The 14,371-nt window shown below is 45.8% G+C and overlaps 1 protein-coding gene across 3 annotated transcripts in view; it reads right to left on the bottom strand.

Moving 5' to 3' along the window:
- SLC13A1 (solute carrier family 13 member 1) overlaps window positions 1-14,371 on the bottom strand; it is a 657,301-nt gene that overhangs the window by 299,753 nt on the left and 343,177 nt on the right. The window lies entirely within an intron of this gene.

A 14,371-nucleotide genomic window follows, 5' to 3' on the forward strand; every position in this document is an offset into this window, starting at 1 on the left:
ATTCCATAATGGTACAGATCCAGTCATCTCTCCACAGTTTAGTTTGAACACACGAAGGATTGGAGATTAATTGCTCTGCAGTAACATCAAGCACCTTCAATATGTTCTCTCAATACATAAACCATTTATAGACAATGTTTTCATTTTTATCAGTAAGAAATTGATTTAATGTCAACCACAGAGAGTGCTCTGGAGCCATAATTATTTTTCATAAGGAGAAATAGTACCTTCCATTTGACAAAAGCTTCTAAGGACGCTAAGCATAATTCATAATGTAGAATAGAGTTTGTGATCCACCGTGGTAGGTGCAGCACCTGTTTCCAAAACAGGCCTTCCAATCTAGAACAATATGATAAATTAAAAGAATAGTTCACTCTAAAATTTTAATTGGCTCAAAAGATGGGCCATGATCAAAAAAATATATAAAACATATTTTTTAAGAAAGCTCATATGTAAACTTTTGAGCAAATGAGGCTCAAAGGCAAAGATCAAGCACTAGGAGGCATCCATATTGTGAAATGGATGAGCCTCCTGTGCTTGTGTTAATCGCTACCCTTGCGGCACTAATGGAGCAAAAGTCACCTGCTGGAAGCTTTTATTACAGCAGCTTTTGCTTCATTAGTGCCGCTGAGCAGAGAAGGCAGACAGGAATGCTGCTGCCGGTAAGTGCTTTTAATTTCATTATTTTTTTAAACCACAGCAATAATAAATACAACTTTGTTGTATTTATAATTGCTGTGGTTTTCTTTCTTTGTTTCCTGCAATCCTCCGAGCTGTGGGAGCCCGGGAAAGTTAGAAAGAAAACCACGGCATTCATAAATACAACAACTGTTTGCGGCGGCTTCAGCTTTGAGTCCCCTGGGCTCCCCCCAAATTTCTTTTCTAGTTTCCTGCGCGGGAAATAAAGTGGCAGCAATTATGTAAACTCCACCAGCAGCCGGCGAAGTATTTATAATTGCTCTGCCTTTCATTTTATGTTTTCTGTGCTTCCCTGGGCTTGGGGAGCACTGAAAACGTAAAATGAAAGTGAAGGCAGCCCCCCTCTCCATGTTCAGCTCTGCTCTGGCTGCAGTAAGCAAACACTCCCAGTAGGGGGCTTTTGCTGCTTGATTAGTGTCACCATGGCAGAGCTTAACATGAACAGAGGAGGCTGCTTGAAAGGACAAAATGGTTGCTCCCATGTAAACACGTTGAGCCCCGTTTGCTCAAAAGTTTACATAGGAGCTTTCTTTAAAAATATGTTTCATATATGTTTTTGATTATTGCCCATCTTTTAATACAAAATGTATTTTGAGCGCACTATTCCTTTAAGATTCTACACTGTTGCTGCTCCATTTTTTTTGTAAAGTATTTTATTGGTTTTTTCAAGAAAGTGAGAAACATTACAAACTTACAAGTGTGGTAATAAAGAAACGATACAACAAAAAAAGTAATGTGAGAACAACCAAAACAACAGCAGTCTACATGTAGCGTTAATTATGAGATGTTTGGTGGCAAGTAAAAATGATAGTTCCGATGTTACAGGAAGCGAGGGGAACAGATTCGGGTAATTCCTTCTCTGTATCAGTATGAAAAATCGGGTGTTGTAGGACGCTACAGTCCCTCAGGGAGGCTTATAGTCTGCCTTGAAGTGCATGTCACTCAGGAGGGCTTTCCAGGAGTCCAGGGTTCCACTTGTGGCTTCTCCGCTGGTTGTGATCCCGTTTTGCCAGGCCCTGGTTTCAGCAATCGTCCATCTCGCCAGTTCGCTCAGCCACCGAGCATGGCTGGGGCCCGCTGGAGTCTTCCAGGCCATCGCTATTGTTCTCTTGACCAAAATGCATGAGATGTCCATTAGTTTCACCAAATGTTTAAATTTGCCCGGTCTAGGATATATACCTAGTAGGCACTCTCTGGGCGTCCAGTCGTATCTTACCATGCCAGCTTCTGCGCAGGATTGTTTGGCTTTGAACCAGAGTGATTTCACTTTGATGCAGGACCAGAACATGTGGATCATGTCTGCCTTGTCATTTCCGCACCATGGGCACGTCGGGGGTATTTTCGGGTTGAATGAGGCAATCCTGTGGGGAGTCATATATGTCCGGTAAAGGACATTCAGCTGTATTTGTCCGAATCTGGAATTCCGGGACACTTTCTTGGGGTAGATCAGTGCTCTCTCCCATTCCTTGTCAGTAAGTGGTGATTCAAGATCTGCCTCCCATTTCGCCTTCAGTGCCTGACCTTTGGGGTTAGGCTTGTCTATGAGTCTGTTGTAAAGTCTGGAAACTGGTCTCCATCCATCTGAGAGGTCGTGCATTTCCTGTAGCAGTGGGTCTGGGGTGGGCTCTTCCGGCCAGCTGTTCCACTGCTTCTTAGCGATCTGTTTGATCCTGTGGTACCAGAGGAACTGGCCCTTGGATAGTCCTTCAATGTTCTGTAACGACTCGAAGTCCCTGAATTCCCCATCAGTGAACATGTCTCCCCATGTATATATGCCTGCTTCCTCCCATCTCCTGGGAGTGGGAAGTTCCGCCTCCGACTTGCACACATCCACCATTATGGGGTTATCCGGTGAGTACGGATGTTTCACTTGCCTTATGTGACAGGCCCTGGCCCATATCTGCCTGCCCAGCTTGACAATCAGCGGAGTTTCGGGAGGTAGCCGAGGGGGAAACCATAGAGTTTCTTTGGGGATTAAGTTTGTGGAAGACTGCCTGAGTAGTTCCAGTTCGGCCGATGTGTCATCAGACAGCCACTTCGTAATGTGACTGAGCTGGGCCGCCAAGTAGTAAAGGTGAAGGTCTGGGAGTTTTATTCCGCCTTCCTTATGTGGGAGAGACAGCGTGGCCAGTGTGAGCTTGTGTCTGCGCGGACCCCACAAGAAGTCCTTGATGATGGCCTCTAGTGTCTTGAAGAAAGGCGGGCGAACGTAGTGGCAAATATTGGCAAAGAAGTACAGGAATCGAGGAAGGATTATCATTTTGGCAATCGCCGCTCTACCCACCATTGACAGTGGTAATTTGGACCAAAATTTGATTGAACGCCGAAGGCCGGTGACTGCTGCTATAGTGTTATGTTCGTGTGTGAGTAGCGGGGTGTGACCCACATTGATTCCCAGGTACCGGAACTTGTCAGGTTGCCACTGTATTCCGATAGGCGGGAGGTTGTCTACTGCAATGCCCCTTAGGCTAGCTAGGGGGAATGCAGTTGATTTGTGTCTGCTGAATCGTATCCCTGAGTACTTTGCATAATTGTCGAGAACTTCTAGCGTTGTGGGTGCGTTGAGCTCAGGGTTCCTCAAGTAGAAAAGAACATCATCCGCGTATAATGAAATTATGTTGTAAACGTTGCCCACCTTAATGCCTGCATCAAAAAACTGTTGGCGAAAGTATATGGCTAATGGTTCTAGGCCCAATATATACAGCATGGGCGAGAGTGGGCACCCCTGTCTCGTGCCCCTTTGTATTGCCCAGGATCCCGAGACAATTCTGCCTGTTTTAACCCTTGCCATTGGCGAATTATAAAGTACCTGGATCCATCTGATGAAGCCCGCACCAAAGCCGAAGCCCCTCAAAACCTCCACAAGCCACTCCCAATAGATAGAGTCGAAGGCCTTGATGGCATCAAGTGACAGTATCGCCAGGTCCTCCTCTCGGTCGTGGGTTTCGGCCATGATGTGTTGTAGTCTCCTGAGGTTGGCCGTGGTGTTGCGTCCTGGGACGAATCCATTTTGATCTTCGTGGATTATGGATCCTACCACTCTGGCGAGTCTGTTGGCTAAATAGAAGTGAGGATCTTGCTGTCGTAATTCAGCATGGCCAAAGGTCGATAAGAATCGCAATCGGTGGGTGACTTGTGCGGCTTGAGCATTGGAATAATTATGGTCTCTTTCATGGTGTTGGGCAGGATGCCATTTGTGTAGGCTTCTTGATAAACTTCATGCAGGATGGGGGTGAGAATGGGTTCGTAGGTCTTGTAGAATTCGGGCGGGAGACCATCACTGCCGGGGGCTTTGCCATTAGCGAGCGATCTGATGGCCGCTGTCACATCTTCGGAAGTGATTTCCGAGTCCAGTTCCTCCCTCTGCTCGCTGGAGATTTGAGGGAGGCCTATCTCCTCCAATGTTTCGATTAATTCTGCGGCGGGCACCTGGGACTCGTGGGCATACAATTTGGAGTAGAACTTAGCAAAAGTCTCGTTAATCTCCATCTGCGTCTTGTGTGTTACTCCTTTTTCGTCCTTTATCTCCGTTGGCAGGTGTTTGGGGTGTTCCCGCTTGCAGAGCCAGGCAAGCAATCTGCCGGGTTTGTCAGACTCGCTGTGGGATCTGGCGGTATGTGTTGCGAAGTCAAATTTCTCCAGTCTGACCCATGATTCCTGACATTTTATACGGGCTGTTTTAAGGATCTTCTCGGACTCTGGGGAAATGTCAGGGGCGGACTCTAGTCTTGCGATCTCTAATTCCTGGGCCTCAAGAGAGGACTGTAGTTGTCTGCGGGTTCCGCCCGCTCTTGAAATTATTTCTCCCCTGGTAACCACCTTCATGGCCTCCCACAGTGTGGACCAGGTAGCCACCGATCCCTTATTGATTTCGACATATTCCTCTAGCTTCTCAGCAAGGTCCTCTCTGAACTCTGGATCATCCAACGCTGCTGTAGGCATCCTCCACATGGGAATTGGAGGTTTGGGTCCACGCAGTTGCCAATGCATGGCGAGCGGGGAGTGGTCGGAGATCGATCTCCCCAAATATTCAGTGGATGTGGCCAGTGGAGATTGTTCCTTATCAACAAACAAGTAGTCGATCCTTGTGTGGACGCCATGTGGAGCTGAGTAGTGTGAGTAATTTCTGGCCTCTGGATGTTGCACTCTCCAGATGTCTACCAGGTTGAGCTGGTCGAGTGTTTCCGTCAAGGAGGTGGATGCGGGATTGCTTGGCTGAGGAGGAGGGCGCGATCTGTCCTTGCTTAAGTCCATGACGCAGTTGAAGTCTCCCCCCCACACGTAGGTCCTGCCTCGGTGTTGTGCCAGTCTAGCACTCAACGTGCTTAAGTATGACGGGATTCCATGCTGCGGAAAGTATGTGTTAATGAAGCACACTGGGGTTTGTTCTATGGTGCCCCACATTGATGTATATCTCCCTTCCTTGTCAGAATCCCAGCCTTCTAGCTGGAAAGGCACATTCGGGTTCACCCATTTCAGTACGCCTCTCGCATATTTGGAGTAAGGAGACCCCCTCGTGGTCCCATCCCATCGATCTGTTAACTTAGACATGGAGTCCGCTGTAAGGTGGGTCTCTTGTAATAGCGCAATCGAGACCTTCTTCCTCCTGAGGTAGGACTGTACGCGGTTCCTTCTGAGGTATGAAGCCATTCCCCTCACATTCCATGTCATCACAACAAGTTGCGACGCCATCGGATCGGTGTTCTGAATTCGTCTTGGAGTTCTGGCCCGCTGGCCCGGTGGCACAACGAACCACAGGTGGCGTTCTGCGGGCAGGGGGCCCCTGGTTCATGAAGTCTTGTGTCGTAACCTGCCACCATCTTGTACTTTACCAACATTGATGATTCGTAGACTGCAAAGCCAACTAAACTAATAACATAACACAAACTGGTGCGCCCAGCGACTACAACACTGTCGCGGTGCTCAGGCGCTCTCGAGCCGTCTGAACCCATCCGGGAATCGGGCGTGAGCTGGGTCGGGCGGTGAACTGGCCCAATTGGATTTTCTGCTGGGGGTAGGGTTGGTGCGAGGCGGCAGGGCCGTGCGAGGGCCGCTTCTGTAAGTTAAACTGTTGTTTGGATTACCTGCTGGGGTCCGGTTACTGGTGGTGCGAGGAGACTCGGGACTCAATCGTCGTTCCGAGGAGGATCCTTGCCATCGGCTAGGTTATTATCTTCTAGCCACATATTGGCCGCCTCCGGGTTTTCGAGAAATATTGCTCGCCCATTATAAACAACTCTCAGGCGCGCGGGGTACAGCAGCCTGTATTTAATGTCCAGTTGGCGAAGCTTCGTCTTGATCGGGACGAATGAGTTCCTTTCCCTCTGCACTTTCTGGGTGTAGTCGGGGTAAATAGTAATTTTTGAGTCCCCCCTTTCAATGGGACCTGCTTCCCTGGAGTGCCGTAGGATGGTTCCTCTGTCTTGAAAATTCAATATTTTGGCTATTATTGGCCGTGGACGCGAGCCGGGGGGAGGACGTCTCTGGAGGGATCTATGTGCCCTTTCGACCGCAAAGCCTTGGGTTAGTTTTCCGGCCCCGATCTCTTGTAGCAGAAGGGTTTCGACATAGGATGTGGTGTTTAGGCCCTCTGTTCCCTCCGGGATACCCAGGATCCTGATGTTCCCCCGTCTGGCCCGTCCTTCGGCTTCCTCCGCCCTTTCCTCCAGGAAGGCGACCCTCCTCTTTAGATCGGAGACTTCGGACTTCAGGGTTGTGGTGGCCCCGGACAGCTCCGTCGTGGAATTCTCGACGGTTGTTACCCTCTCCGTCAAGTTGCGGGCATCCTGGCGGATGAGTTGTATGTCTATTTTGAACTCATCAATCTTGGAGTCAATGTGGGTTCTCAGTGAGGCAATGGCATCCAATATCTGAGAGCGATTGTCGTTGACCTCCCCTTCGTTCGGATGAGTGTTTTCGGAGAGGCTAGGTCTGGACTGGGTGGAGGTCTTCGCCTTGGTCGAGACAAAGGAGTCCATGGTGGCGGCCCTGCTCTTGTTCTTGGTGGCCATCTTGAAGCCGCAGGACGTAGATCGCCGAGTCGGGGAGCCAAGTGGGGCGGCCCAAGGGTGCGGTGGTGGTCAGGGGCCCACCAAAGGGTATTATGTTGGCTCACGCACCTTGAGTTTCAGGGCCCCCGGGTGCTTCGGCTGGAATCAGGTCGTTCGGGTGGTGGCCGTGGGGCGGGGTGCTGCTTCTCAGAGGTGGCGAGTTTCTCTTTATGTGATGCCATCCACGTGGTTCTAGTTGTAGTCCGCGTTGCATAAATTGGGCCAGCCCAGGGGTAACGGAGTCAGGGGCCTGGGGGCCTGTGTCGATTCTGAACCAGTCTCAGACAGGGGTCGCCCCCCCCCCGGGCTTGTTGCCGATCCCCAAAGCGCTCCGTCAGGGGACGCTGGCTCAGGGGCTGCGTGAAGCTGTGCCAGGCGCCATCTTGGATCAATGCGCGGCGGAGGGGGAGGGTGGGATCCGGAGCCCGCTCTTCCTCACGGGGGCTCCGAAAATACCAACACTCGAGTAATTCCTAATGGGGAGCACTTCCCCCACCGATGCGTGCTTTTCCGCTGGCTGCAACCACTCTTGTACCGGAGAAAAAGGATCAGGAAGCGGCGTCTCGGCCGGAGCCCGGCAGATCAGCTTCTGCCCTCCATCGGCTCCAAGCCACGCCCCTGTTGCTGCTCCATAGGTCAGAATATTGACCTCCTTTAACTTGTGAAATCGTATCACTGGCAGGAGAGAGAAACAACCACATTTTGCATCAATTATGCATGCCTGGGATGCAAGTCTTGCTATCTTGTGCCTCAGGACTAAAAATGTGTTTAATTTATTACAAACTCCACTTAAAGTAAAACCAAAATATACACACGAGTCAACCACTTCAAGCACTGATTTCATTAAATACCAATTAAAAGCACCATAGACACTCTTTTTTGGAGGTCTTAATATAAAATGTTTTGTTTTTGTTGTACTCTTGAAGGGCTTTGAGTTGATGCTGCAACCCAAAAGGGGTAAATCCATAACAACTAAATTGTCAGCATAAAGAAGCCAACTTACTTTTGTACTTCCCAATTTAGGGGGAAACGCACAGGCCTTAATAAGATCCTCACCAATGTCTGAAATAAATAGATAAAAACGTATGGGAGCCAACGCACATCCCTGTTTTAAGCTTTGTTCAGTGGGGATTGGACATGAGAGACTACCATTATTGCACAAACATATTCAAATTGATGTGTTTGAATAAAGATTTGTAACCATGTCCATTGAAAAACGAGGACTCCCCCATTAGTTAATTTATGGCACAACAGGGCATGATTGATGCTGTCGAAGTCCATTTTATAGTCCATGAATGCCATGTATACTCCCATATGTTTAGCAAAGGGTCTAAGCTGTTATGTTATACTAGGCAATGATATTAAGATTTGGTACTAGGTTTTAAAGAACAAGGCTTCCATCTATAGTGGGACACCAGTGTGCTGCAAGGCCTGGTGAGAGGGTGACCCTGCCTCTGGTAGACAGTACCCTTGAGAAATGGGGCTACCCACAGATGGCAGAACTAGAGCCCTGTTGCTAAAAAGTCAAGGTTACCTGTCCCCACTTTTCTGTGGTGCCTGGACTTCTCCCAGAGTGCTTCTCTATCGTTGGGTATCAGGTGTACATTAACTATGACCCCTTCCATTGGAGCTCCATCTTTGCTGGAATGGATGATCTGTAGGGAATGAAAGGCTCATTATGGAGCCCTCCTTGGTCTCTGCTGCTCCAAGATCCAATGACCCATCCACAGTGGAGCCTGACACCATAGAGTTTCCTTTGCCATACATAATATGACAGCATAAGTGCCTGATCCGTACCACAACTCCTAAGTATCAAGCTATTGTGTTAACATCTGGATCCCAAGGTCAACCAATAAACATCAGTATCATATAGCTTGTCATCAATATTACTTCCTAACCTTGCCTGGTAGTCTCTTTTTGCTAATTTGTTTACATATTATTCTTTGTTTATATTGTCAACACAGCATAGAATCACGGCTAACACCCACTCAGCCCATAAGCCTTCACTTGGCACCTGAAAACTATTGTAGTCCAAAATCATGATTAAGCTGGTCCCCTCCATACTTCATTTCAGGAAGGACCCAAAGACCCTATTTTTCATAGGCACTCCTGCTAATTGTTGATCAGTCCACTGAATTCTATTACTCCCACCTCTATAGCGTCCCATGCCTCTCCTACTCCCCTTTCCATCCCAGCTCCTCAGTTACCCTTACTCGCTTACATGTAACCCCATGGGCGCTTCACCTGTGTAGAGTGTTCTGTTGTTTCCCAGCTACGTGTGCACTTTATAAATCCCCTACTTGCATACAGATATAAACTAAGGAATTCATGATGTTGAAAAGAGCTCCGCTGCAACAACGTATGTCCATTACTGAGTCCTGTTGTTCCATAGGTCTGCTGTGAGCCTGTGAATGGCACTAGCTGCATTATTTGGGGTATTGTCAAATGCTTCCCGGTTGACACTTTGGGTTTTCACAGAAGAACTCTACACATATCTAATCTATCTAAATTTTATATATATATCAAAAGCATTCCTCTATCAGGGCTGCCTTGTGTTAGGAAACAAACCTTGTCTATATTTCTATGGCAGATATCGAAAGAACTATACCAGCGATACCTTTTCTCTGCCCCATGATGGTGCCTGATGTATTCCATGGTGTACCCTTATGTGTGCTCTAGTATTTTTGAAGATGACGACTCATGTCGCAACCCACTGGTAAACAGAACTCTGATGCACATTTAAGGCAGCAGCTCAGGTGTGTCTCTGCGTCGCTTCTTCTTAGCACCGACGCTGTATTTTCTGGCATGCTTACTACATTCCTTCTTCTACCATACCTTACTCTTTGCATCTCCCATTTCATATTACCTATTCCTTGCCCACCTTGCTTGCTTATCTACACGGCTTCTTGAGTTCCTACGGCTCGCTTCTTCTGTGCAGCCTTATTCCATCTCTATAACTGGAACTACAGCTCTGTACTTCTTCTAAACCACAAGGCAGCCTATACTTGCATCTCGCCTTTCGGAAACTCCCATCCTGAAGTCGTGGCTCTCAACATCTTGGTTCTGTCCTACATCATTCATTTTCTGGATCCTACAAAGGCATAGAAGGGTTTTCTTCCCCGTAGGGTTTGCCTTGGGTTTATCCTGCAAGGTACACGGAGCCCTATATCTTTATCAGGCCTCTGGATACTCTGAAACAGGTTAGTGCTGGTCTAATTGTGATATCAAGTGATGCCATAAAAAGGACAAAGGGAAATAAACAAGATGGACAGATGCAACAATTAGCTGCCACTGTACAGGCACTGACAGTTGAAGTACAGTCCTTGAAGAACAAAAACGCTACACTCAGGCCAAACGGTAGCACAGTCCCCAGCTCGTTTAGACCTCCCTCCTGGTTCCTTGCCTGCAGGAATGTTTTATGGCAGCCCAAAGAAATTAAAAGAACTTGTGATGCCCGTCTGGGTCAGTTTACCTTAAAAAGATCCTATTTTACTGCAGACCACTCAAAAGTGAGCTTTCTGATCTTCAACCAGGCTGGGAGTGCCCTTGCTTTGGCAACCCCTTTAATAACCACCAATAACCAACCACGGGAATCCCACCTAGATTTTGTGAACAGCCTCCAGGCTGTGTTTGGTCATCGTGACTTGACTGTTTCTGCACAAAAATATCTGTTAGATTTTAAGTGAGGAAATCTGGACATACTAACCAATATTACGCAGTTAAAACAGATGGCAGTCGAAACAGCCTGGACCAATGATGCTCTCTTAACCCTTTTTTTGAGGGGTCTTACAGAGGCATCAAAAGAGGAGGTCCCCCAGTTTCCCTGTCCACAGAATCTAGCTGAGATGATTACTTTGGTGATGCAGCTCATGTACTGCATCCAAAAGCGTCATTGTGAAAAGAAACAGACCATATCGACGCGCCTTTGGGTGCCCCCACACTATATCACAAAATGCTGCAGAAGAAGAACCGATGCAGGTTGGCATAGCTCGGGGACTGTTAACCCCTGAAGAACTTAATTGCAGAAGAACCCTAGGACGTTGTATATATTGCGGATCAAAACACTATTTGCACAAAAATTGACCAGTTGCACCACCAAGACGTTCAGGAAACACCTTATCCCGATCGTTAAGGGAAACACCATCCGGGTTTCCAAGCACAGTTCGCTGGGGAACATAATTAATGACATCAGCATGGTGGTCTCAAAAGTGTCTCTCCTTGTTCAAGATAGAGAGCTAACCGACATTCCTGATTTAATAGATTGTGGAGCAGCAGGACCATTTTTGGATGACATTTGGGCAAGACAATACAACATCTCTTGTGAATCAATGGTTACTCCCCATTTCCATGGAGTCTCAGAAGACTCCATGGAAATGGGGTCACGGAAGCAACGGCACTGACACAGAGCTCAGGCAGCAGCTGGCAACTATCGCCAAGGTTCGAATGAAATAAGGGAGGACGGGAATGGCTGAACAAAGGCACAAGATTGCAATTCCCAAGCCACAACCATTGTACTCACAGATTCATTAAAGGTTTATAGGAGTACAACCAGTCTTTGTTAGCAATGTGCAGTAAAACAGTAAGCCAAAATACTCCAAGATGCCAACATAGATAGGACGCCTGCAGTACTCCCTAAACACACACATAGATGCAAGCTGCCACACAATGCCAAGTACAAAGGGGTTGCCCGGTCACATGGCCTGAGAATAAGGGATGGTAACTTTTAATTGAACAAAGAACAGTCCATGGGCTTCTCTTCCCCTACTCCAGTCTGGCTCATAGCCAGTCCGATAGCACAGTGAGTACAGTGCTCGCTTTGACATCTGTGCAAAGCATGCTGACGCAGGTTTGAATCCCTGCAGGGCCAAATTATGCCTTTCATCCTTTTGAGGTCAATAAATTAGCACCACAGTATGTGGGTAATAAGCAGCGCTCAGATGCCTGAGGGTTTGTAGCACTGTATAAATGCTAAATTATTATTATATCTTGATGACCTGTTAAGTGTCCAAGTTTGGTTAGCAGAGAGCCAACCTATCAAAGTCCCTAGTGTCATGCCGCCCTTCAAGCAGTTTGCCAACCAATCACTTGTTGTAGAGATGATGTATTTTTTACCTTATCAATATAGGGGTGGTTCCAGGTGGAGCCATCGGATAATTGTAAACCAATTAAATGTTTAACCCCTATGAAACCTACATGTAGCCAAACTTAGAAACTGGTCCCAATATTAAGTGTGTTATAAAACAATTCTAATTATAATTATAATGATAACTAACCTATTCCCCTTCCTTGTAGGTTTTGTAAACTGACATTATATTATGACCTCATTGATGACACGTTCATAGTACTTAAGCAAATATTTTTTTAACATGTCGAAAGCGACACAATTTCAACGCTTGTATGCTGTCCCAGCTTTGTTCTGATGATAATAAAGTGTGGATTTCCCATGCACTTTGTCTACTGCGTCATTGAGTGTGATTTGGACTGACTGATTCCTCTGGGTCAATTTGGGGTTTTGAGATGTAAGGGTGCATATGAATCTGCCAGTACCAGCTTTTGCCCCCAGTGCTATTTTTAATTTTCTATTTTTTGTGCATTTAGTTTAATTTACAAAAGATTTAAGCACATGCAAATATAAAAAGAGAAATTTCTCACATATAAAACTTACATGTATAAAACTTTTCCATGAACATCACAGGTCACAAATTCCATCAATATCATTTTTAGTTAAAAATATCCTTTTTCTATCAAATCATAGTCCCATCATTCCTGCTTTATTTTCCATTTCTTTCCATACTCCAAGAGCAGCAGCAGTTATTACTATAGATTGAGCTCCACATACCGTTGAACAGAACTGATCGTAAAGGATACTATCCATATGATTTACATATTCCAAGTACCCTTTCGCAAAACAATCAGCCAGGTCGGCACAAGCTGTTAGAATGTGACGACATGTCTCAATTTCTTTGTGACATAGCCTACAATAATAATCAATTGGGGATGCATCCTGCCATGTTTCCACATATTCTTTAGTGGGAAGACAATTTCATCATAGATACAGTATGAACCATTTCAGTTTGATTGAGAAAACCTTAGTCAAATATCTACAAGGTCTATGGTAGGAAAGCTCTGGAAAGAGGTTATCTCTTCTTCTTGTGTAGTTTGTCTATGTTAAGAGCGCTATCCCAAAATGTTATTTTTGTTTTTATTATCATTTCAAAATTCGGGAAGGTTAAGAAAATATCTGGCTCAATGTCTAATGCTGCAAGATGGAATTTTGCAGTTGTTTTTAAATACTCGATAAAGAAACGTTTCTGATCGTCGTCCATACCATCTCCTAGCAATTGTAGTAGTGTGTTTGAGTTTCGGTCTGTTTTCAACAGTTTAACATGTAGCAATGTACTTCGAAAGCACCACACAGACTTAGTGAGCACAGCCCATACTCCAGCCTTAACGCCTCAACCAGTACTGATTTTGTCAAATTGATGATTGTGCAGAGAAACTTGCCTTCAATTTTATCTAACCATTGCTAATGTGTAGTGGGGAGTGTGTCAAGTGAATACAATATAGTAGGGACAATACTTAATTGATACATTTCAAGAAAACCCTCAATATTGTACCCTTCTTGACACTATGTAATTTTTTAAGGCAAGCAATTTTTTCCATATTTTCCCTCTGATCAATGCTTCATAATAAGAGGGAGGTGGCCTAATTTTAACAGGGTAACCTAAGTATGTGAATTCTCTTGTCCTTTCCAAATTAGTGTTATGAAGGTACCAAACAAAGGTATCCTTTTTTGGGGTGCCCTTGCTCAGGCATATTGTCTTTGTCTTTTTTTGTGTTTTTTATCATATGATTCTCATTTGCATATGATGCCAGCACATCTATCGTGCGATGAAGACCAATTGGGGTTTGGTCGAACAGTATTATTTTTTTTAAACTTTCTTTATTAGAATTTTCAAACAAAACAAACAGTGCGGCCATGTACCGGCCATTGCGAGCACCCCTATCCCTCCCCCCATTGTCCATCGTAATGTCATATTCTGTAAATCTTCTCTCTACTCGTTAGAGTAAACTGTTTCTTTACATTGGAGTCAACGTTGCATGAATCCTCGGTCGTCAGCGGTACATGGCGGAGTGGAGCTTACGCTCCGCGCTGGGGACGGCTGCTGTGTTGGTCGAACAGTATTATATTGTCTTTGTATGATAAGCATGTTATTTGAGTACCATTTATCTTTGGAGGAAAATTACGGACACACTGCAGCTCACGTTCTACATCAGCAGTATAGAGGTTGTACCAATACTGGACCCAACACACAACCTTGTTTTAGCCCCCGATCTGTTTGATAGTAGTTTGTATATACACCTTCTGAATTTAGGTGTATTGTGATAGAGGTGTGCATATACAGTTGTTGTATGCAGTACAATAAGGTTGGGTCGATAGCTCATTTCCTAAATTTTTTCCCAGAGTCTTGGTCTTACGATAAGGTTGAAAGCTTTTGTGAAATCGACATAGCAGCAGTATAAATTAGTACCCTTCCTATTTTCGTGTTCTGCAAATTAAGAATTGTAATGTGCAAATATTAGTTAGAGTGCTATACGTTTTTCTGAAGCCTGTTTGAAAA

Source organism: Ambystoma mexicanum, chromosome 12 (assembly GCF_040938575.1).
Source record: "Ambystoma mexicanum isolate Mex_15411 chromosome 12, UKY_AmexF1_1, whole genome shotgun sequence".
Taxonomy (NCBI): Eukaryota; Metazoa; Chordata; class Amphibia; order Caudata; family Ambystomatidae; genus Ambystoma; species Ambystoma mexicanum.